The sequence below is a fragment of the Mustela nivalis genome (genome assembly GCF_964662115.1).
Source record: "Mustela nivalis genome assembly, chromosome: 2".
NCBI classification, from domain to species: domain Eukaryota; kingdom Metazoa; phylum Chordata; class Mammalia; order Carnivora; family Mustelidae; genus Mustela; species Mustela nivalis.
The window spans coordinates 126,975,400-126,997,772 of NC_139021.1; positions in this window are offsets into that span (position 1 = coordinate 126,975,400).

The following is a 22,373-nucleotide window of genomic DNA, read 5'->3' on the forward strand; positions in this document are numbered from 1 at the left end:
TCTCCCAATGTCCTCTGTGTTATAATTTTTTTAATGTATTCTTCTTTTATCTATGAGTTATTTAGAGGGCAGTGGTTTAATTTCCTAATATTTGACATTGTCTAGATATTGTTATTGATATCTAATTTAATACAGTTATGATCAGAAAATTGACACTGTACAATTTCAATACCTTGATAATTATAGATGAATATATAACTTACCACGGTGAATGTTCATGAGTATTGAAAGCAGTATGCTTCAGTACTATGGCTAATCATTTTTCATTGAGCAGGCAGTTGCTCTCCAGTCTATAAAAGTCTTGAAAGCCTAATAGAAATTTTTCTTGGCTTACTTACTCTGACCTCAGCATTTTATGGCAAAAACCTGGGATTTCCTCAATAAATTTCTCTAATATCTCTTACTTGTCCTGGGCCTCTTAAAGTTTAATATCCTTCAATTCTATTATCCTGTGTTCTCTTGCTGCTGGGGGAAACCTGCATTCGAAAGAAGCTCTACGTATCTCTGGGGAATGCCTTTCAGTTCTCCATCTTCACCTCTACTTTTAAAAAACAGCTTTACTGAGATACAATTGACAAATACTAAGATGTACATTTTTAGAATATATAATTTGATGTTTTGCTATATGCATATGGGAGTCAAACCATTACCATCACCACAATCGAAATAATAAACATATCTATCACTTCAAAGTTTTCCTTATACTGTTTTTTCCTATTTTATGCCCTTCCCTGCCTCTTTATGACTGTGCACGGCTATTGACTTACTTTTATCACTAGATATTAGCTTATGCTTTAGAGAGATTTATATACATTCAAAAATATGTACTTTTTTAATTTCTTGGGTCTATCTTCACTTAGTCAGCAAAGGTATTTTAAGATTTACCCATGTTATTATGTGTATGCATAATTCTTTATTTTTAATTGTTGATAGTATATAAATTGGAATATTAATTGTATGTTGTATGGAAACAAATGGAAACACCAAAATTTGCTTCAGTTGTATACCAATGACAAAATTTGTTTATACATTCATCTGTTGATGGAAATTTGGGTTGTTTCCAGTTTTTGGCTAGCATAAATAAATCTGCTCTGAATATTTGTATGCATATCTTTCATATCTTTGTGTTGTCACTTTCTTGGATAGAGATATATACACATACATATGCTGGAGTCATTTGGTGGGTGTTTAGCTTTTTTTTTTTTTTGGGGTGTTTAGCTTTTAAGAAACTGCCAAATTGTTTTCCAGAAAGGTTGTACCATTTTACATTTTCACCATCAGTGTATGAGATTGCTTGCTTTCTCATATTCTCAATAAATGTAGTATGATCAGTCTTTTTAATTTTAGCTAATTTAATAGATTTGTAGTTATATCTCACTGTGACTTGAATGTGCATTTCCCTAAAGACTAATAAAGTTGGCCATCTTTTCATGTGCTTATTTGTTTATTTTTTTTTCTTTTGGTAAAGTATTCATTTTATTATTCTGCTCATTATCTTATTATTGAGTTTTACAGATTGTTATATATTCTGGAAAAATTAATTTAGCAGATATATGATTTGAAAATATTTTCTTCAAATCTGTGTCTTATCCTTTCTTTCTCTTAAAAGTATTCATAAGAACAGTTCTTAGTTTTGATGTTCAATTTTCCTTTATGGCTTTTATTTCAGTTGTCATATATAAGAAATTTTAACCTACTTAAAAGTCAATGATTTGGGGTACCTGGGTGGCTCAGTGGGTTAAGCCGCTGCCTTCAGCTCAGGTCATGATCTCAGGGTCCTGGGATCGAGTCCCACATCGGGCTCTCTGCTCAGCAGGGAGCCTGCTTCCTCCTCTCTCTCTCTCTGCCTGCCTCTCTGCCTACTTGTGATCTCTCTCTGTCAAATAAATAAATAAAATCTTTTAAAAAAAAGTCAATGATTTTCTCCAATATTTTCTTTTAGAAATGTTATAGTTTGGGGTATTAAATGCAGGTCAATGACTGATTTTAAATTTACTTTTGTATTTGGTGTGAGATAATGGATTGAAGTTTATATCTTTGCATATGGAAATCTAACTCTTCTAACACCGTATATTGAAAGGATAATCTTCTCTCCTCTTAATTACTTTAGTACCTCTAACAAACATCATTTGACCCTATTATATGTGTAAGTCTATTTCTGGGCTTTCTATTCTGTTTCACTTATTTCTTTCTCCATATTTTTATTGTTACCATGTTGACTTGATTACTATAGATTTATGGTAAGTCTTGAAAGTGAGTAGTTTAAGCCTTTAAACTTTGTTTTATATTTTGTGTTTGTATTTCCATGGTTATTTCAGTTATTCTGAGTCCTCTGCATTTGCATGTGAATTTTAGAATTGGCTACTAATTTTCTGGGGGGCAAAAACCCAACTGGAATGTTGACCAGGATTTAATTGTATCTGTGGATTGGTATGTAGAGAATTGATGTCTGAACAATATAGAATATTCTGATCTATGAAAACATTGTAACATTATATTTCTCTATGTCTTCTTTAATTTTTCTTAGAAATGTTCTACAATTTTTAGTGTACAGGTCTTATACATTTTATAAGATTTATCTTTATTTTTTCAATAATTTTTTATCTGATTGTAAATGACAACATTTTCCACACTTTGATTTCTAATTGTTTATCTTCAGTTATAGGAATAAAATAGATTTTCACATATTGATCTTGCATCCTCTCACATTGCTATAATCACTTATTATTTTTTACTGTTTTGCTATAGATTCTTTATAGTTTTCTAAACATGATAATTTTGTAGGCTAATAAATTTTACTTTAAAAAATTGTGGTAAAGTTGGTGTATAACATATTTGTTTTAGGTGTACGACATAAAATTTGATTTCTATACACACTACAGTGGTGACTACAGTAAATATGGTTACCACCCACCACTGTACAATTGACTCCCTTCATCCTTTTTGTCCACCTCATAATACCCTCTGATAACCACCAGTTTGTCTTTCCTATCTATGAGTTTTGTTTTGTTTTGGTTGTTTTGTTTTTTAGATTCCACATATAAGTAAAATCAGTTGGTATTAGTTTTTCTGATTTATTTCACTTAGCATAATATTCTCAAGGTTCATTTATGCTGTCACAAATGGCAAGATTTCCTTTTTTTATGGTCAAATAATATTCATATATATATGAATATATTTGAAATATATATATATCTCACATCTTCTTTAACTATTCATCCACTGGTGGATACAAGTTGTTTCCATATCTTGACTATTGTAAATAATGCTGTAATAAACATAGGGGTGTTTTATTTTTCACTGGATAAATATTGAGAAGTGGAATTGCTTGATCATATAATAGTTCTCTTTTTAATTTTTTGAGGAGCCTCCATACTGTTTTCCATAGTGGCTGTGCTGATTTTACACGCCCAGCATCAATGTACAGGGTTTCTTTCTCTCCACATTCTCTCTAGTATTTGTTACTTCTGATCTTTTTGATAATAGTCATCCTAATGGGTGTGAGATAATATCTCACTGTGGTTTTGATTTGCATTTCTCTAAAGATTAGTGGTGTTGAAACTTTTCATGTGCCTCTTGGCCATCTGTATGTCTTCTTTGGGAAAATGTCTATTTAGATCCTCTGCCCAGTTTTTAATCTGATTTTTTTTTCTGTTGAATTGTTTGAGTTTTTTATATATTTTGGATATTAAACACAATATTGGGTCTGTATATATGATTTACACATATTTTTTCCCATTCAGAAGGTGGCCTTTTCATTTTCTTGATGATTTCATTTCCTCTGCAGAAGCCTTTTATTTTGATGTAGTCCCACTTGTTTATTTTTGCTTATGTTGACTTTGCTTTTAGAGTCAGGTCCAGAAATTTATCTCTAATGCTGATTTCGGGAAGGTTACTGCTTATGTTTTCTTCCAGGAATTTTATGGTTTCAAGTCTTATATTCAATTCTCTTTTTCATTTTGATTTAATTTTTGTGCATGGTGTAAGATAGATTCTTTTGCATGTGTCTGTCCAGTTTTCCCAACACTTTTTATTGAAGAAACTATCCTTTTCTCATTGTATATTCTTGGTTTCTTTGCCATTAATTACTGGACTATATGTGTATGGATTTATTTCGAGGCTCTCTATTCTGTTCCATTGAGCTATGTGTTCAGTTTTGTGCCAATGCCATACTGTTTTGCTTATGATAACTATGTGGTATAGTTTGAAATCTGAGAGTGTCTATAACTCCAGCTTTGTTCTTCTTAAGATTGTTTGACTATCCAGTGTGTTTTGTGGAAATCAGGAAATACCTTGTGACAAATTAAAATGGCAACACAATTCAAAATCTATGGAATTCAGCAAAAACCCAAGAGATAAATTCATAACAATTTAGGTCTACTTCAAGAAACAAACAAACACACAAACAAAAACTATCAATTAAGCAATCTAATTTTACACCTAAAGGAACTAGAAATTCCACACCTCCCCAAAAAAATCCCAAAGTTAGTAGAAGGAAGGAAATAATAAAGATTAGAGGGGAAATAAATGAACCCCCCCACCCACAAAAAGCCCAAAGTTACTAGAAGGAAGGAAATAATAAAGATTAGAGGGGAAATAAATGAAATAGAGACTAAAAATATAATATAGGAGAGCTTTTTTTGAAAAAAAAAAAAAAAAAAAAAACAAGATTGACAAATCTTTAGCTAGAGTCACCAAAAAAAAAAAAAAAAAAAAAAAAAGGAAGGGAGAAGGTTAAAATAAACAAAATCAGTAATGACAAAGGAGATAACAAAGGAGGTCTATTATGACTGATACTACAGAAATATAAAGGATCAGAAGAGGCTAATACGAACAATTATATACCAACAAATTAGATAAATACATAGAAATACAATCTTCCAAGATTGAATCGTGAAAAACTAAAATATCTGAATAGACTTACTAGTAAGGATATTGAATGAGTAATCAAAAACTTCTCCTAAACAGAAATCCAGGACCAGATAACTTCATTGGTGAATTCTATCAAAAATTCAAAGTTGATTTAATATATATCCTTTTCAAATTCTTCCAAAACTTTGGAGAGGAAGGAACACTTTCAAACTCACTTTATGAGGCTAGCACTACACTGATAACCTAACCAGACAAGAATTTCACCCAAACAACAACAGTAAAAATGAATGAAAATGAAAAACAGAAAAGAAAATTACAATCTAATATCCCTGATGTACATAAATGAAGGAATTCTCAATTGGGTATTAACAAACTGAATTCAATAATTTAATAATAAATGAAAAGGATCATACACCATGATCAAATGTAATTTACTTCAGGTATTCAAGGATGGTCCAACATCCACAAATAAATCAGTATCATATACCACATTAACCAAAGGGAATGATAAAAATCACATGATAATCTCAATACATGCAGGAAAAGCATTTGGCAAAATTGAAAATACTTTTTGGTAGGAACTCTCTAAAATATGTGTAGAGGAAATGTACTTCAACATAATAAAGGCCATATACAATACACCCACTGCTAATGCCATAGTCAATGATGAAAAGCTGAATGCTCTTTTTCTAAAATCAGAAACAAAGCAAGGATACCCACTCTCACCACTTTTATTCAACGCCATATTGGAAGTACTAGCCACAGTAATTAGGAAAAAAACAAAACGAAACAAAACAAAAAAATGGAAAAGAAATGTTGTCCAGATTGGAAAGGAAGAAATAAAACTGTCAATTTTTATAGATGAAATGACACTATATAGAGAAAACTCTAAAGCCTCCCATCAAAAAAGCGATCAGAACTAATAAATGAATCCAATAAAGTTGCAAGATACAAAATGGATACATAGAAATCTGTCACATCTCTATACAGTAACAACAAACTATCAGAAAGAGAAATTAATAAAAAAATATCATTTATAATTGCATTAAAAAGAATAAAATGCTTAAAAATAAATTTGACCAAGGAAGTGAAATACCTGGGCACTGAAAACTATAAGACACTGATAAAAGAAATTGAAGACATGAATAAATAGGAAGATATCTTATGCTCATGGATTGGAAAAATTAACATTGTTAAAAAGCCTATAAGTAATCTATAATCTACAGATTGAATGCAATCCAAATCAAACTTCTCATGACATTTTTCACATAACTAGAAAAAACACATTTTATATTTACATCTTCCTTTCAAGCTCAGTGAAATTTATTGCTTTTTCTTGGTTTATTGCTTTGGTTAGAACCTTCTGTGCATGGTATATACAATAGTGAGAGTGGACACTTTTGCTTGGTACTTCATGTAATGGAAGGCATTCAGTCATTCATCATTAAGTATGATATTAAGATATAAGTTTTTCATAATTTCCTTATATTAGGTCAAGGAAGTTTTCTTCTATACCGTTTGTTGAAAGTTTTTAATATGAATTTACATTGAATTTGTCACAGGGTTTTTATGCACATATTGAGAAAATCATTATTTGTTTTTAGTTTTTGCTTATTATAAATTTTTACCTTGCTTGATTCTCAAGTATTTAAACAATCTTTTACTCCTGGGATAAAACCCTCTTTGTCATTAGGTATTATATTTTACGATACTTTTAGGTTCTGTTTGTTATTATTTTGTTGAGAAATTCTGCATCTAATCATGTGGTCTGTTGTTTTCTCTCAATGCCTTTTTTCCTGGTTTTGATATTAGATTAATTGTGACCATATAAAATGAATAGAGTAGTCTTTCTTTCACTTCAGTATTCTGTATTTGTTTGTATAGAATTGGAATTGATTCCTCCTTAAGGAATATTTGGTAAAATATGTCAGTGAAATTTTTGTTCTCAAGTTTTTGTAGTTGAAATGTTTTTATTTATAAATTTTTTTTAATTTTTTATTTTTTATAAACATATATTTTTATCCCCAGGGGTACAGGTCTGTGAATCACCAGGTTTACACACTTCACAGCACTCACCAAAGCACATACCCTCCCCCAATGTCCATAATCCCACCCCCTTCTCCCCAACCCCCTCCCCTCAGCAACCCTCAGTTTGTTTTGTGAGATTAAGAGTCACTTATGGTTTGTCTCCCTCCCAATCCCATCTTGTTTCATTGATTCTTCTCCTACCCACTTAAGCCCCCATGTTGCATCACCACTTCCTCATATCAGGGAGATCATATGATAGTTGTCTTTCTCTATTTGACTTATTTCGCTAAGCATGACACGCTCTAGTTCCATCCATGTTGTCGCAAATGGCAAGATTTCATTTCTTTTGATGGCTGCATAGTATTCCATTGTGTATATATATAACATCTTCTTGATCCATTCATCTGTTGATGGACATCTAGGTTCTTTCCATAGTTTGGCTATTGTGGATATTGCTGCTATAAACATTCGGGTGCACGTGCCCCTTTGGATCACTACGTTTGTATCTTTAGGGTAAATACCCAATAGTGCAATTGCTGGGTCATAGGGCAGTTCTATTTTCAACATTTTGAGGAACCTCCATGCTGTTTTCCAGAGTGGCTGCACCAGCTTGCATTCCCACTGACAGTGTAGGAGGGTTCCCCTTTCTCCGCATCCTCGCCAGCATCTGTCATTTCCTGACTTGTTGATTTTAGCCATTCTGACTGGTGTGAGGTGATATCTCATTGTGGTTTTGATTCGTATTTCCCTGATGCCGAGTGATATGGAGCACTTTTTCATGTGTCTGTTAGCCATCTGGATGTCTTCTTTGCAGAAATGTCTGTTCATGTCCTCTGCCCATTTCTTGATTGGATTATTTGTTCTTTGGGTGTTGAGTTTGCTAAGTTCTTTATAGATTCTGGACACTAGTCCTTTATCTGATATGTCGTTTGCAAATATCTTCTCCCATTCTGTCAGTTGTCTTTTGATTTTGTTAATTGTTTTCTTTGCTGTGCAAAAGCTGTTGATCTTGATGAAATCCCAATAGTTCATTTTTGCCCTTGCTTCCCTTGCCTTTTGCGTTGTTCCTAGAAAGATGTTGCTGCGGCAGAGGTCGAAGAGGTTGCTGCCTGTGTTCTCCTCAAGGATTATGATGGATTCCTTTCGCACATTGAGGTCCTTCGTCCATTTTGATTCTGTTTTTGTGTGTGGTGTAAGGAAATGGTCCAATTTCATTTTTCTGCATGTGGCTGTCCAATTTTCCCAGCACCATTTATTGAAGAGGCTGTCTTTTTTCCATTGGACATTCTTTCCTGCTTTGTCGAAGATTAGTTGACCATAGAATTGAGGGTCTATTTCTGGGCTTTCTATTCTGTTCCATTGATCTATGTGTCTGTTTTTGTGCCAGTACCATGCTGTCTTGATGATGACAGCTTTGTAATAGAGCTTGAAGTCCGGAATTGTGATGCCACCAACGTTGGCTTTCTTTTTTAATATCCCTTTGGCTATTCGAGGTCTTTTCTGGTTCCATATAAATTTTAGCATTATTTGTTCCATTTCTTTGAAAAAGATGGATGCAACTTTGATAGGAATTGCATTAAATGTGTAGATTGCTTTAGGTAGCATAGACATTTTCACAATATTTATTCTTCCAATCCAGGAGCATGGAACATTTTTCCATTTCTTTGTGTCTTCCTCAATTTCTTTCATGAGTACTTTATAGTTTTCTGAGTATAGATTCTGTGTCTCTTTGGTTAGGTTTATTCCTAGGTATCTTATGGTTTTGGGTGCAATTGTAAATGGGATTGACTCCTTAATTTCTCTTTCTTCTGTCTTGCTGTTGGTGTAGAGAAATGCAACTGATTTCTGTGCATTGATTTTATATCCTGACACTTTACTGAATGCCTGTATAAGTTCTAGCAGTTTTGGAGGGGAGTCTTTTGGGTTTTCCACATATAGTATCATATCATCTGCGAAGAGTGATAATTTGACTTCTTCTTTGCCGATTTGGATGCCTTTAATTTCCTTTTGTTGTCTGATTGCTGAGGCTAGGACCTCTAGTACTATGTTGAATAGCAGTGGTGATAATGGACATCCCTGCCGTGTTCCTGACCTTAGCGGAAAAGCTTTCAGTTTTTCTCCATTGAGAATGATATTTGCGGTGGGTTTTTCATAGATGGCTTTGATAATAATGAGGAATGTGCCCTCTATCCCTACACTTTGAAGAGTTTAATCAGTAAGGGATGCTGTACTTTGTCAAATGCTTTTTAGCATCTATTGAGAGTATCATATGGTTCTTGTTCTTTCTTTTATTGATGTGTTGTATCACATTGACTGATTTGTGGATGTTGAACCAACCTTGCAGCCCTGGAATAAATCCCACTTGGTCGTGGTGAATAATCCTTTTGATGTACTGTTGAATCCTATTGGCTAGTATTTTGTTGAGTATTTTCGCATCTGTGTTCATCAAGGGTATTGTTCTATAGCTCTCTTTTTTGGTGGGATCCTTGTCTGGTTTTGGGATCAAGGTGATGCTGGCCTCATAAAATGAGTTTGGAAGTTTTCCTTCCATTTCTATTTTTTGGAACAGTTTCAGGAGAATAGGAATTAGTTCTTCTTTAAATGTTTGGTAGAATTCCTCCGGGAAGCCGTCTGGCCCTGGGCATTTGTTTGTTTGGAGATTTTTAATGACTGTTTCAATCTCCTTACTGGTTATGGGTCTGTTCAGGCTTTCTATTTCTTCCTGGTTCAGTTGTGGTAGTTTATATGTTTCTAGGAATGCATCCATTTCTTCCAGATTGTCAAATTTATTGGCGTAGAGTTGCTCATAGTATGTTCTTATAATAGTTTGTATTTCTTTGGTGTTAGTTGTGATCTCTCCTCTTTCATTCATGATTTTATTTATTTGGGTCCTTTCTCTTTTCTTTTTGATAAGTCGAACCAAGGGTTTATCAATTTTATTAATTCTTTCAAAGAACCAGCTCCTAGTTTCGTTGATTTGTTCTATTGTTTTTTTGGTTTCTATTTCATTGCTTTCTGCTCTGATCTTTATGATTTCTCTTCTCCTGCTGGGCTTAAGGTTTCTTTCTTGTTCCTTCTCCAGCTCCTTTAGGTGTAGGGTTAGATTGTGTACCTGAGACCTTTCTTGTTTCTTGAGAAAGGCTTGTACCGCTATATATGTTCCTCTCAGGACTGCCTTTGTTGTGTCCCACAGATTTTGAACCATTGTATTTTCATTATCATTTGTTTCCATGATTTTTTTCAATTCTTCTTTAATTTCCCGGTTGACCCATTCATTCTTTAGAAGGATGCTATTTAGTCTGCATGTAATTGGGTTCTTTTCAAACTTCCTTTTGTGGTTGAGTTCTAGCTTTAGAGCATTATGGTCTGAAAATATGCAGGGAATGATCCCAATCTTTTGATACCGGTTGAGTCCTGATTTAGGACCGAGGATGTGATCTATTCTGGAGAATGTTCCATGTGCACTAGAGAAGAATGTGTATTCTGTTGCTTTTGCATGAAATATTCTGAATATATCTGTGATGTCCATCTGGTCCAGTGTGTTGTTTAAGGCCTTTATTTCCTTGCTGATCTTTTGCTTGGATGATCTGTCCATTTCAGTGAGGGGAGTGTTAAAGTCCCCTACTATTATTATATTATTGTTGATGTGTTTCTTTAATTTTGTTATTAATTGGTTTATATAGTTGGCTGCTCCCACATTGGGGGCATAGATATTTAAAATTGTTAAATCTTCTTGTTGGACAGACCCTTTGAGTATGATATAGTGTCCTTCCTCATCTCTTATTATAGTCTTTGGCTTAAAATCTAATTGATCTGATATAAGGATTGCCACTCCTGCTTTCTTCTGATGTTCATTAGCATGGTAAATTTTTTTCCACCCCCTCACTTTAAATCTGGAGGTGTCTTCAGGCTTAAAATTAGTTTCTTGGAGGCAACATATAGATGGGTTTTGCTTTTTTATTCATTCTGATACCCTGTGTCTTTTGACAGGGGTATTTAGCCCATTAACATTCAGGGTAACTATTGAGAGATATGAATTTAGTGCCATTGTATTGCCTGTAAGGTGACTGTTACTGTATATGGTCTCTGTTCCTTTCTGATCTACCACTTGTAGGCTCTCTCTCTTTGCTTAGAGGACCCCTTTCAAGATTTCCTGTAGAGCTGGTTTGGTGTTTGCAAAATCTTTCAGTTGTTGTTTGTCCTGGAAGCTTTTAATCTCTCCTTCTATTTTCAGTGATAGTCTAGCTGGATATAGTATTCTTGGCTGCATGTTTTTCTCGTTTAGTGCTCTGAAAATATCATGCCAGCTCTTTCTGGCCTGCCATGTCTCTGTAGATAAGTCAGCTGCCAATCTAATATTTTTACCATTGTATGTTACACACTTCTTTTCCCGGGCTGCTTTCAGGATTTTCTCTTTGTCACTGAGACTTGTAAATTTTACTTTTAGGTGATGGGGTGTGGGCCTATTCTTATTGATTTTGAGGGGCGTTCTCTGAACCTCCTGAATTTTGATGCTCGTTCCCTTTGCCATATTGGGGAAATTCTCCCCAATAATTCTCTCCAGTATACCTTCTGCTCCCCTCTCTCTTTCTTCTTCTTCTGGAATCCCAATTATTCTAATGTTGTTTCGTCTTATGGTGTCACTTATCTCTCGAATTCTCCCCTGTGGTCCAGTAGCTGTTTGTCCCTCTTTTGCTCAGCTTCTTTATTCTCTGTCATTTGGTTTTCTATATCACTAATTCTTTCTTCTGCCTCATTTATCCTAGCAGTGAGAGCCTCCATTTTTTATTGCACCTCATTAATAGCTTTTTTATTTCAACTTGGTTAGATTTTAGTTCTTTTATTTCTCCAGAAAGGGCTTTTATATCTCTCGAGAGGGTTTCTCTAATACCTTCCACGCCTTTTTCGAGCCCGGCTAGAACCTTGAGAATTGTCATTCTGAACTCTAGATCTGACATATTACCAATGTCTGTATTGATTAGGTCCCTAGCCTTCGGTACTGCCTCTTGTTCTTTTTTTTGCGTTGAATTTTTACGTCTTGTCATTTTGTCCAGATAAGAGTATATGAAGGGGCAAGTAAAATACTAAAAGGGTGGCAACAACCCCAGGAAAATATGCTTTAACCAAATTAGAAGAGATCCAAAATCGTGAGGGTGGAGAAAGGGGATAAAAAGAGGTTCAAAAAGGAAGAAAGGAAAAAATAAAGAATTAAAAAAAAAGAAAACACCTAAGAATAATATAAAAAAGAAAATATATATATATTAGATAAACTAGTAAAAAATCGTTAAAAAAGAAAAAGGTAACAGAAAAAAAAAATTTTACCCCAAGGCGAGAAAAAAAAAACAAAAAATGAAAAAGAAAAAAATTAAATTAACTGCAAGACTAAAAAAAAAATCACAGGGAAAAACCCATGAGTTCCGTTCTTGGCTTTCTCCTCCTCTGGAATTCTGCTGCTCTCCTTGGTATTGAAACAGCACTCCTTGGTAGGTGAAATGGTCTTGGCTGGATTTCTTGTTGATCTTCTGGGGGAGGGGCCTGTTGTAGTGATTCTCAAGTGTCTTTGCCCCAGGCGGAATTACACCGCCCTTACCCCGGGCCTGGGTGAGTAATCAGCTCGGGTTTGCTTTCAAGAGCTTTTGTTCCCTGAGCGCTTTCTGTAGAGTTCCGGAGGATGGGAATACAAATGGCGGCCTCCTGGTCTCCGGCCCAGAGGAGCCAAGAGCCCAGGGCCGCACTCCTCAGTGCGGCCTCAAAGAACAACGCCCAGTTACTCTCGTCTGCCTGACCTCTGGCAGCTCTCCGAGCTCACTGAGCCTGCGACCGGTTCAAGGTCACCCCGAGCTGCGAGCTTACTGTCGGCTCTGTCTCTGTAGCCGGCTTTCCCGTTCCAATACCCACAAGCTCTGGGACACTCAGACACCCCCGATCCTTCTGTGACCCTGCGGGACCTGAGGCCATGCTGACCCCGTGTGGGCTTTGCCCCAGGTAGCCTCTGGAGCGATGTCCCTCAGCGGAACAGACTTTTAAAAGTCCTGATTTTGTGCGCCATTGCTCCGCTGCTTGCCGGGAGTCGGCCCCTCCCCCCGGGGTCTGTCTTCCCCTTGCTTTGGATTCACTTCTCCGCCGGTCCTACCTTTCAGAAAGTGGTTGTTTTTTTGTTTCCAGAATTGCTGTTCTTCTTCTCTTCGATCTGCTGATGGATTTTCAGGTGTTTGCAATCTTTAGATAAGCTATCTAGCTGATCTCTGGCTAGCTGAAGCAGTCTCAGCCTGCTACTTCTCTGCCATCTTGACTCCTCCCCCTTATTTATAAATTTTATTTCTTTCCAGTTTATCTAGTCTGGATGCTTTAAAGATTTTTCTTCATTTAATTTTTTTTGTAACTCATTCTAAGTAATGCTTTTATAATATGTCTTGTGTGATTTTCTTCATATTTATTATATTTGGAATTCATTGAATTCTTTAGATATTTGATTTCATCAAATATGGAAAATTTTAACCCATTATTTGTTGGAGAATATTTCTATTCCTTCCCCTCCTTTTTCTTCTCCATTCAGGATTTCAATTACTCATATATTATGATGCTTGCAAAAGTTATCCCACAATACACTAATGATATGTTTATTTTTAAAAGTCTTTCATCTGTTTCATTTTTGGATATTTTGTTATATTCTGATCCTAAGGAACTTTGGGATATTGTATTATTATTTTCACTAACATGAAGAAGATACAGAACTCAGTGTGTGCCTATATATTTGCTTTTGTTAGGTCCTGTGTTATCAGTTAATTTAAATTTAATACATCAGGAAAGAAGTTATCACAGAAAGAGCCCACTAATTCAACAATTATATATTGAATGGTGTGTGTGAAGCATTAGGACAGGTGATTTGTGATATACAAAAATGTATAATGCAATCATCCTTGCTGTCCAGGAACTTATATTTAAGAAGGGGAAAATAAATATAAGTATATATCTCAGAGAAATAAGAAACCGAATGCTAAGATATCCGAGCTCTTTGGTGTATATGCCCTGCATAAGCCCCAGAATTATTAATTTAATAGATTCTGTTCTCATGATTAGGTTATATTATATGAAACAGTTGACCTTAAGATAAAGTGATTATCCAGGTGGGCTTGACCTAGTCATTTGAGCCCTTTAAAAGCAGATAGTGTTCTCCAAGTGGTAAAAGAACAGATAGAGATAATAGAAGAGTGAAATGAATTCCATATGAAGGAGAATCTCTTTTGTTGAGATGGAGGGAGCTATGTATGGTACAAGGACTTGAATGCCCCCTCAAGGACCTAAGAGTATTCCTAACAGCTAGTGAGAAAATGGGGGTTTCAGTACTAAAACTCAAGGAATGAATTCTACCAATAACATGAAGGTACTTGAAGGTGGATCCTGAACTCCAGATGACATCTTGATTGCACTCTGAGCAGAGAACCCAGCTACACTTTGCTGGGGTTCTGATCTATAGAACAGTGACTTGTAAATAGTGTTTTGAGCTGCTAAGGCTGTGGTCTTACGCAGGCAGTATCTAATGAATGTCATGTGAAATCAAAACCCAACTGCACAATAGACAGATTACTTTTGGTGAGGGATAATCAGAGAAGCCATTATGGTGTGTATGAAAATGAGTGGTAATTGAGATTGGCAGGGGATTAGGAAATACAGAAAGTAAAATCTAGGCAAATTGACTAGCATAGTAACAGAGTGATAAAAGTGAAAATACATTTTTATTAGCTAGGGGAGATTTTTCACAGAACTGAAAAGTGAGAAGGCTTAGAATTAAGTTTCTCAGTGTAGTCTAGGGCCAGCTGTGTTAGAATTACTTAAAATATTTGCTGAAATGTAGATTTCTATGATTCCACCAGAGCAATTTAATGAGAAACTCTGATTCTGGATTTTTCAAACATCTCCAGATAATTCTTATGCTTTATTAAATTTGTTATAGATTAAGAACTTAAACTACCAGAGTTAAAATTGTGGGAGAATTTTTTTTTTTGTTTACATTTTTCTTTATTAATTGCTTTCCTTGCTTTTTCTTAAATGTAGAGTTGATTTGATCAAAGGACATTGTAGAACTTTATTCTGAAGACTGTATTTTAGACAGTTTGAGGAAGAAGAAAATGAGCAGGTGAAAACTATAGTATTTTGTAATAGTAAAGTTAAATTGATAGTAGTCTGGAGAATATACGGTCTGTAGGAATGGAGAGAATGGGATGCTTCTCACCAAAGTTACAGAAGAAAGGTTAAGAAGACTTGATGGGTAATTTGATGTCTGCCCACGTGTGAGAAAAGAAAGTAAAGGAGGGGAAGGAAAATTCCTCAAGGCCCCACCTTGGTGAATTTCACGCTAGACTGTGTAGGATCCAGTGGATGACGATTGGTCTTTAGAGAAATGAGGGCTGTAAGTCTGGAAAGCAGCATAATTTTTGTTATTGTAGAAACAATGAATGAGTTTGATGGATCTTATTTTACTTTAGTTGGTTTTTATTAGGGGAGGATTGATCTTTGCAGTGCTAATTCTGTTTCTCTCTCTGTGTGTGTGTGTGTGTGTGTGTGTGTGTGTTATTTTTGCCATTGAGAAACATTCAATATTATTCTAGTATTTTCTTAGGGTTAACATCAGAGTGTAAACTCACATTACAGATGTTGATTAACTGAAAAAAAAAAACCAATATGACTGGAATGGTAGCAGTGATTATTTTTATACTAATTAAGTTATTTGAAAGAAATATCTCTTAGTCTAAAGTCAATAATTAATCAATATTGTATTACACTGATTGAGTCCTAAAGGTAAATTGTATTATACTGATTGAGTCCTAAAGGTCTCTTATTTGCTGTCTTTACTGAAGTAAGTGAGAGAATAAATGAGAAGAGTTGTGAATAAAATTGAAGATATTCATCTGACATATGAATGGGTTATTTACTATTATGAATTAACTAGAATTTTATTATATTTGTGTGTATTAGTGTAAATTTTGAAGTGATACATCTACATTTTTAAGGAGAAACTTCCCCTTTTTGCATTATTCCTCTCTGATTAATAGAAAAATAGATTTTGTAATTCTAGACCTGGCTGGTCAGCCACCATGGTGCTTTGATCTACATTCTGCACCCCAGGAAGCTGATCTAAACAGAGCACGGCCCTTGCTTCCAAATGAGGTGTGTGTCCCAGATGCTTATGCCAGACTTATAGTCTCTGTGTAAGAGAGAGGGAAAAAAAAGTCAGAATGAAAGAGAAAAGAAAAACAAAAAGCTTCCACATGGGCTGGCTACTAGAGAAAGTATTTTTGAGCTGGTTAAGTCATGATGGCCACTAGCCTAGTACTGGAGATTCAGTCTATGTGCTTATAAGGCAAATGTTGGTGTCATAGCTCAGGGAGTGTGGAAAAGCCTGTTACTATACAAGGTAAATGCAGATTGCTTCAGAGAAAATACTTGCAGTGCCACCAAATTCATTAATTAAATGTGTCACTGAAGTATATACATTTATGTCTTTTTCAATCTTTTTATATTAATGGTATTTATGATGACCTTCATGGAGATAGAAATTGGCAACAGAGTAAATGGATAAATCCTAATATTCACACACACACAAAATCAGGACTTACTGTATTTAGCATTGAGAATATTTTATGAAATATTATTTTATAAATCTCTGAAATTACTTGGTTATTTTTGCAATAATATACTGTTTGTTTTTATTCTTCAGCATTGTATCAAAATCTATCTTCTTTTTTAAATCCTCCCCTCAGGGCCATATCAAAACCAACCTCATATTTTGTCAGTCTTATATGTAATTATTTCTGCCTTGTCTTGGTAACATTATTCTTTACCTAGATGGCTCAAATAACTTCCAGCACATCTGCTCTTGACTTCCTTCTACAGTTCTCCATACTATCCATACTATTGTCTTTAAAACAAAAATCAGAGCATGTCAACACTTCTGAGCTTTTTATAGATTACCATTGCTCTTGAGATAAAGACAAAAATATTATATTTTTTATAGGAAACTTCATGAATTTATTCTAAGCAATGTTGTTGCATGTCATACCAAATTAGCCCTCAGTGTCAGTTCTCAGACCAGGCCAGCTTGTTGGAAGTCTCATCCTTCCTTCTACCCCATGATCTATGTGTATATCTATGTGTATACTGCATGACCTGGAATCCTTTTTTTCTGGCTTCAGCCCACTCAGAACTCCTAAACACACACACACACACACACACACACACACACACACACACACACATATATATATATATATATATATATAGTTTAACACTAAATTGCATGTTTCATAGGTGAGGTAAAGTGCCCTTATTACAAAGGACCTTCACCAATTCTTCCATACTAGGTTATATGCCTATGTTCCATGTGTTTATAGTACCGTGTCATCTGAGTCTTCACAGTTTTCAATTACATATTTACTTGTCTGGCAAGTTGATTTTTGTATGCTCTTCCATTAGTATATTTCATGAAGATGGAGAGTTTCCTTGCTTTACTCAATATTTTACTAGCAGCTTTTATCTGGGATAATTAATAGTTGACAGATGAATAGATGAGTAGTTCTGGCAATTGATTACTTAGCAATGATATAAATAAGACCTATCTCTTTTTAAAAAAAGATTTTATTTATTTATTTTACAGAGACAGAGATCACAAGTAGGCAGAGAGGTGAGCAGAGAGAGAGGGGGAAGAAGGCTCCCTGCTGAGCAGAGAGCCTGTTATAGAGCTCGATCGCAGGACCCTGAGATTGTGACCTGAGTTATAGGCAGAGGCTTAATGCACTGAACCACCCAGGTGCCCCTAAATAAGACCTATCTTAATATAATAAGATATATACAATTTTAAATCCATGATAAGTATGTACATATAAATATACTGTCATGTTACCTTACATTTTAGTTCTTATTGTATCTTTATCTATGAAGTAGTTATTTATGTACCTCTTTATTCCAAAATGAAACAAAATAGTTACATTTCTGTTTAAACTTTCTTAATTGTATCATAGTATACCAGATTTATTCAACTTTCTATAAGAAATGTGAGGGCATGAATTTTTCAGTTTTTGATGCTGCCTTAATACACTTGGGAGTAAGTGTTCTGCAAAAGGATAAGGAAGAAAATGCAATTACAGAAATAGAAAAAAAGAAAGAAACTAGATCATAGATAGTGGTCTCATTTTAATTTTTAGGAATACAGCTGGTGACAGCATTTAGGGAAACTGAGGACTTGTCTGGAGCACCCGCCTCATTTTACAGATGGTATTTTGAGATGAAAATGCTACGTGACAGGTTTACAGAGTGATCTAGTACAGAAACTAACTTCCAGGTTTAGTGCTTTTCTCACTGCACCAATATAACAACATGAAAAAAAATGGTAACATTACAAAAACAACAAAGACTTAATCTATTTATGAATTCCATTATAGAAATAAAAGAATGAATTCCTGAGGAACTGCCAGCTTCATTCACATTTCATCATTGGAAAGGCCTTGGCTTAGTGGGATAAGTAACAATATTAGTAAAGAATTAATAATAAATAAGAGTCGCAGTAGTAAAGTACTAATAGTAGTAGTAAAAGAGTTAATAAAGAATTAACTGTAGCATGTAATTTCATATGTGTTTTTAAATAAGTCATTATATATTCATTGACCTTCATCTTTCTTTTCAAACATTTGGAGTTAATGTACATAAACTAATATTCTGTTCACTACTGATCTGATTTTATTTTGTATTTTTTCCTTCTAGGATTTCATTTGAATTCGTTAGTTACTATATAGTTTAATATTTATTTCAGATGTAGTATTTAGTAATTCATCACTATAACATCCAGTGTTCATCAAAGTGCCTTCCTTAATCCCCATCACCCATTTAACCCATCCTCCCCCTCCCCCTGGCCCACCTTCCCTCCAGCAACTCTCAGTTTTTTCTTCATAGTTGAGAGTCTGTCTATGGTTTGCCTCTCTCTCAACCCCCCATGTTCAACTGTTACTTTTCTTAAATCACATATGAATTAAATCATATGGTATTTGTCTTTCTATGACTAACTTAATTCATTTAGCATAATACTGTTTAGCTCTATCCATATTGTTGCAAAAGCAAGATTTCATTCTTTTCATGGCTAAGTAATATTCCATCACATATATAGACCACATCTTCTTAATCCATTCATCATTCCATGGACAATTGAGCTGTTTCTATAATTTGGCACTGTTGATAATGCTCTTATAAACATCGGGGTGCATGTATCCCTTCAAATCAGCATTTTTATTTTTCCTTTTGGTAAGTACCTACTGGTACAAACTGGGTAGTAGGGTAGTTCTATTTTTTACAAACTGGGTACATAGGGTAGTTCTATTTTTTACTTTCTGAGGAACCTCCATACTGTTTTCCAGAGTAGCTGCACTAGTTTTCATTCCCAATAGTGTAAGAGGCTCTGCTTACTCTGCATCTTCCCCAACATCTCTTTCCCGTGTTGTTAATCTTAGTGATTCTGACTTAAAAACAAAACAAAACCTAATAACAAACCTGAAGAGCCTCTCACAATGCTGTAAAGGAGCTGAAATGAGGATGATTTGGTTAAATGTAAACAGAGACCTTTATGCTTTGTTTTTAAAAAAGATTAAGGAAGAAAATGCACAAACAGTTTTCTCACTCAAATCATCACAATTAGCACTAGAGAAGAACTTATGTCCATGATATTAGGAGGAATGCCAAGTCATTTCTCATTTAAGTATGAACCTTGGCTTCAGCAGTCAGACACATTACTGTTCCTAGAAGGATGCTTTTATATGTGACTCAGAGCCATAACTTCAGATGCATGTTAGATATAAAGTTTTTCTAGTTGTTTGCATATATTCCTATTATGGCAAAGATATGGCCAAACTCATCGAGCATTCACTGAGGTGAAATGTCCCCTGCAACCAGGAAATACTAACAAGTCTTGTAAAAACAAAAGCTGCTCTGTGATAGGTTACATTTTGTGCACAAATTTACAGCTATAATGGCACATAGATTGTGCATGAATTATTACAAACCTATTTTTATATTTGGAAAACAATGATCAGAAATGAACACTTTCATAATTGAGAAACCAAGTGATGCACTATCACTTTGTAGGTAATCATAACTTGGTTAAATTAATACTGAAAACATGAATACAATTACAATAAGAGAAAATATTTTAAAATAACCAAGTAATTTATGACTGTAGAATTCAGCCAGATGTTAGTTACCCAAATCAGCTTTAATTATTGTATTCCTCTAGTTAAATGTGACTTATATAATTAACTTCATTGAGACAGTATTTTGAACTTTTAACAGGGTATGAACCAATGTAATGAGATAATTATTTCTAGGTATCTGACATCTTGAATTGGCTTTTTTTTTTTTTTTTTTTAACCAAGACCTTATTTGAATTAAATGTGTCCAGAGAGATTTTTCTCCTATGGATTGTTTCTCTAGAAAAATATTTTTCTGATAGAATATCGGCACACACTTGTACTGTCATTCAGAGTAGTGTCATCATGGCTATTACACCAGGAATGCCCATACAATAGGTTTTGTTGAATATGCAGAAACACAAGGATAGGCACAAAATGTTTTTGATCATGTGCCTGTGTATTTAATGTGGAAAATAATGAGAACAATAAGAATATTTAATTAAATTTTAGGTGACTTCTTTAGTACCTAAAAAAATAATTTAATGATGCTAAATGACAAGATAATAATTTGATTAAAAAAATCATTCTTTGTGTTTTCATTTAGAGAGGTAGTCTTAACAGGATGTACCATCATCACTTTCTTCTAATTTATTGCCATCTTTGACAGAATTACTTTGCATTAGTGTTGAAGTTAAAATTTGTCTGATGAAGTTATAATTTCTATATCATTTTGACGATTGACACAACTATATTTAGATTAGAGAGATGAGGGTAATAGGTTAGCTGAGATACAACGAAAAGTTTTCTGATTCTATACATAAACTTTTGTTGTCTGAAGACCTTTTGATATTCCATCTTGTCTGCCTCAGGAGAGAAAGACCTTTTCCATTCTTTCTCACCAATAGCTTATTTTCTGTCTTAAATGTCTCTTATTTGAGCAAATGTAAGCCATAGTCTTTAAGGTTTCAAGCTTAAAAAAGAACACCAACAAGCAAAGATAAATAAAGAAATGAAAAAAAAAATGCCTAAAACCTATAAACAACATCTCAACTATGTTAACAAGGCAGAATATAAAATGGAATACAGAAAAGGCACCTAAGAAACCTGTCAACATAAATTTAGCACCTGTTCTCAACTGTTTAGCTGCCCATATTTTGCAGAGAAAAAAACAAAACAAAACAAAACAAAACACACTGTTATATGCACTCTTCTGTGAGAGACTTCACTGAATTACTAAAAACAGAGTCTAAAGTACATACCAAATCCATACAAAGACTTAATTCATGCTTTTCAGGTTATTATGTTTATATAAAAATTAGCTGTTTAAAAAAGCAAGAGAAAATTTTCTAAATATTGATAAAATTATTTATCATTCTTGTTGTCTACAAACAATAATAATAACTTCTATTGCATATTTACTATCAGGCACTATAGAAGGTACATTAATCTTTACTATAAGAATATAGGCATGTTTTGGAAATATTGCAGGTTTTTTCCAGGCCGTTGAAATAAAATGGGCTGAATGAATTTTGGGGCTTCTCAGTGCATAAATAAGTAGTGTTTATACTATACTGTAGTCTATTAAGTGTGAAATGCCATTATGTCTAAGAATAAAACAATGTATGTACCTTAATTTAAAAATACTTTTTGCTGAAAAAAAAAGGGCTAATCATCATTTGAGCTTTCAGTGAGTCTAAATATTCTGGCAGACAAGGGTCTTTTTTCAATGTTGATGGCTGCTGACTGATCAGGGATGTGGTTGCTGAAAGTCAGATGGCTGTGGCAGTTTCATCAAATGAAACATCAGTGATGGTGGGTGAAGATAAGATAGTGGAGGAGTAGGAAAACCTTGGCTTCTCTCATCCCATGACCACAACTACATAACTATCAAATCATTCTAAATACCCCATAAATCCACTTGAAGACTGCCAGAACAAAATCCAAAACTGAAGGGAGGGAAGCTACACTGAAGAAGGCAGGAAATGAAGAGATGTGACTTGAGGGAGAAATGGATCTTGGCTGCAGCTGACGGGAGGGAGTGGTTAGAAAGGAAAGAGAGAGAGGAGCATAGAGGGGAACACATAAGGAAAACATTCACCTAAAGTCACTGGCTGGGAAAACAAGAGGAGCTGATACTCATGAATTCTTGCAACCAGCAGGACTTAAAGGCTGGAGTTTTAAAGTTCAACAGGCTTGGCTGAGATAGAGCTTGGCTGAGGTCACTGTCTTACTCTTGGAGAGAAGACAGGCAAACAACTGAGTGGCAGACAACAGGGAAACTGAAATCTGAAGAAAGCACAA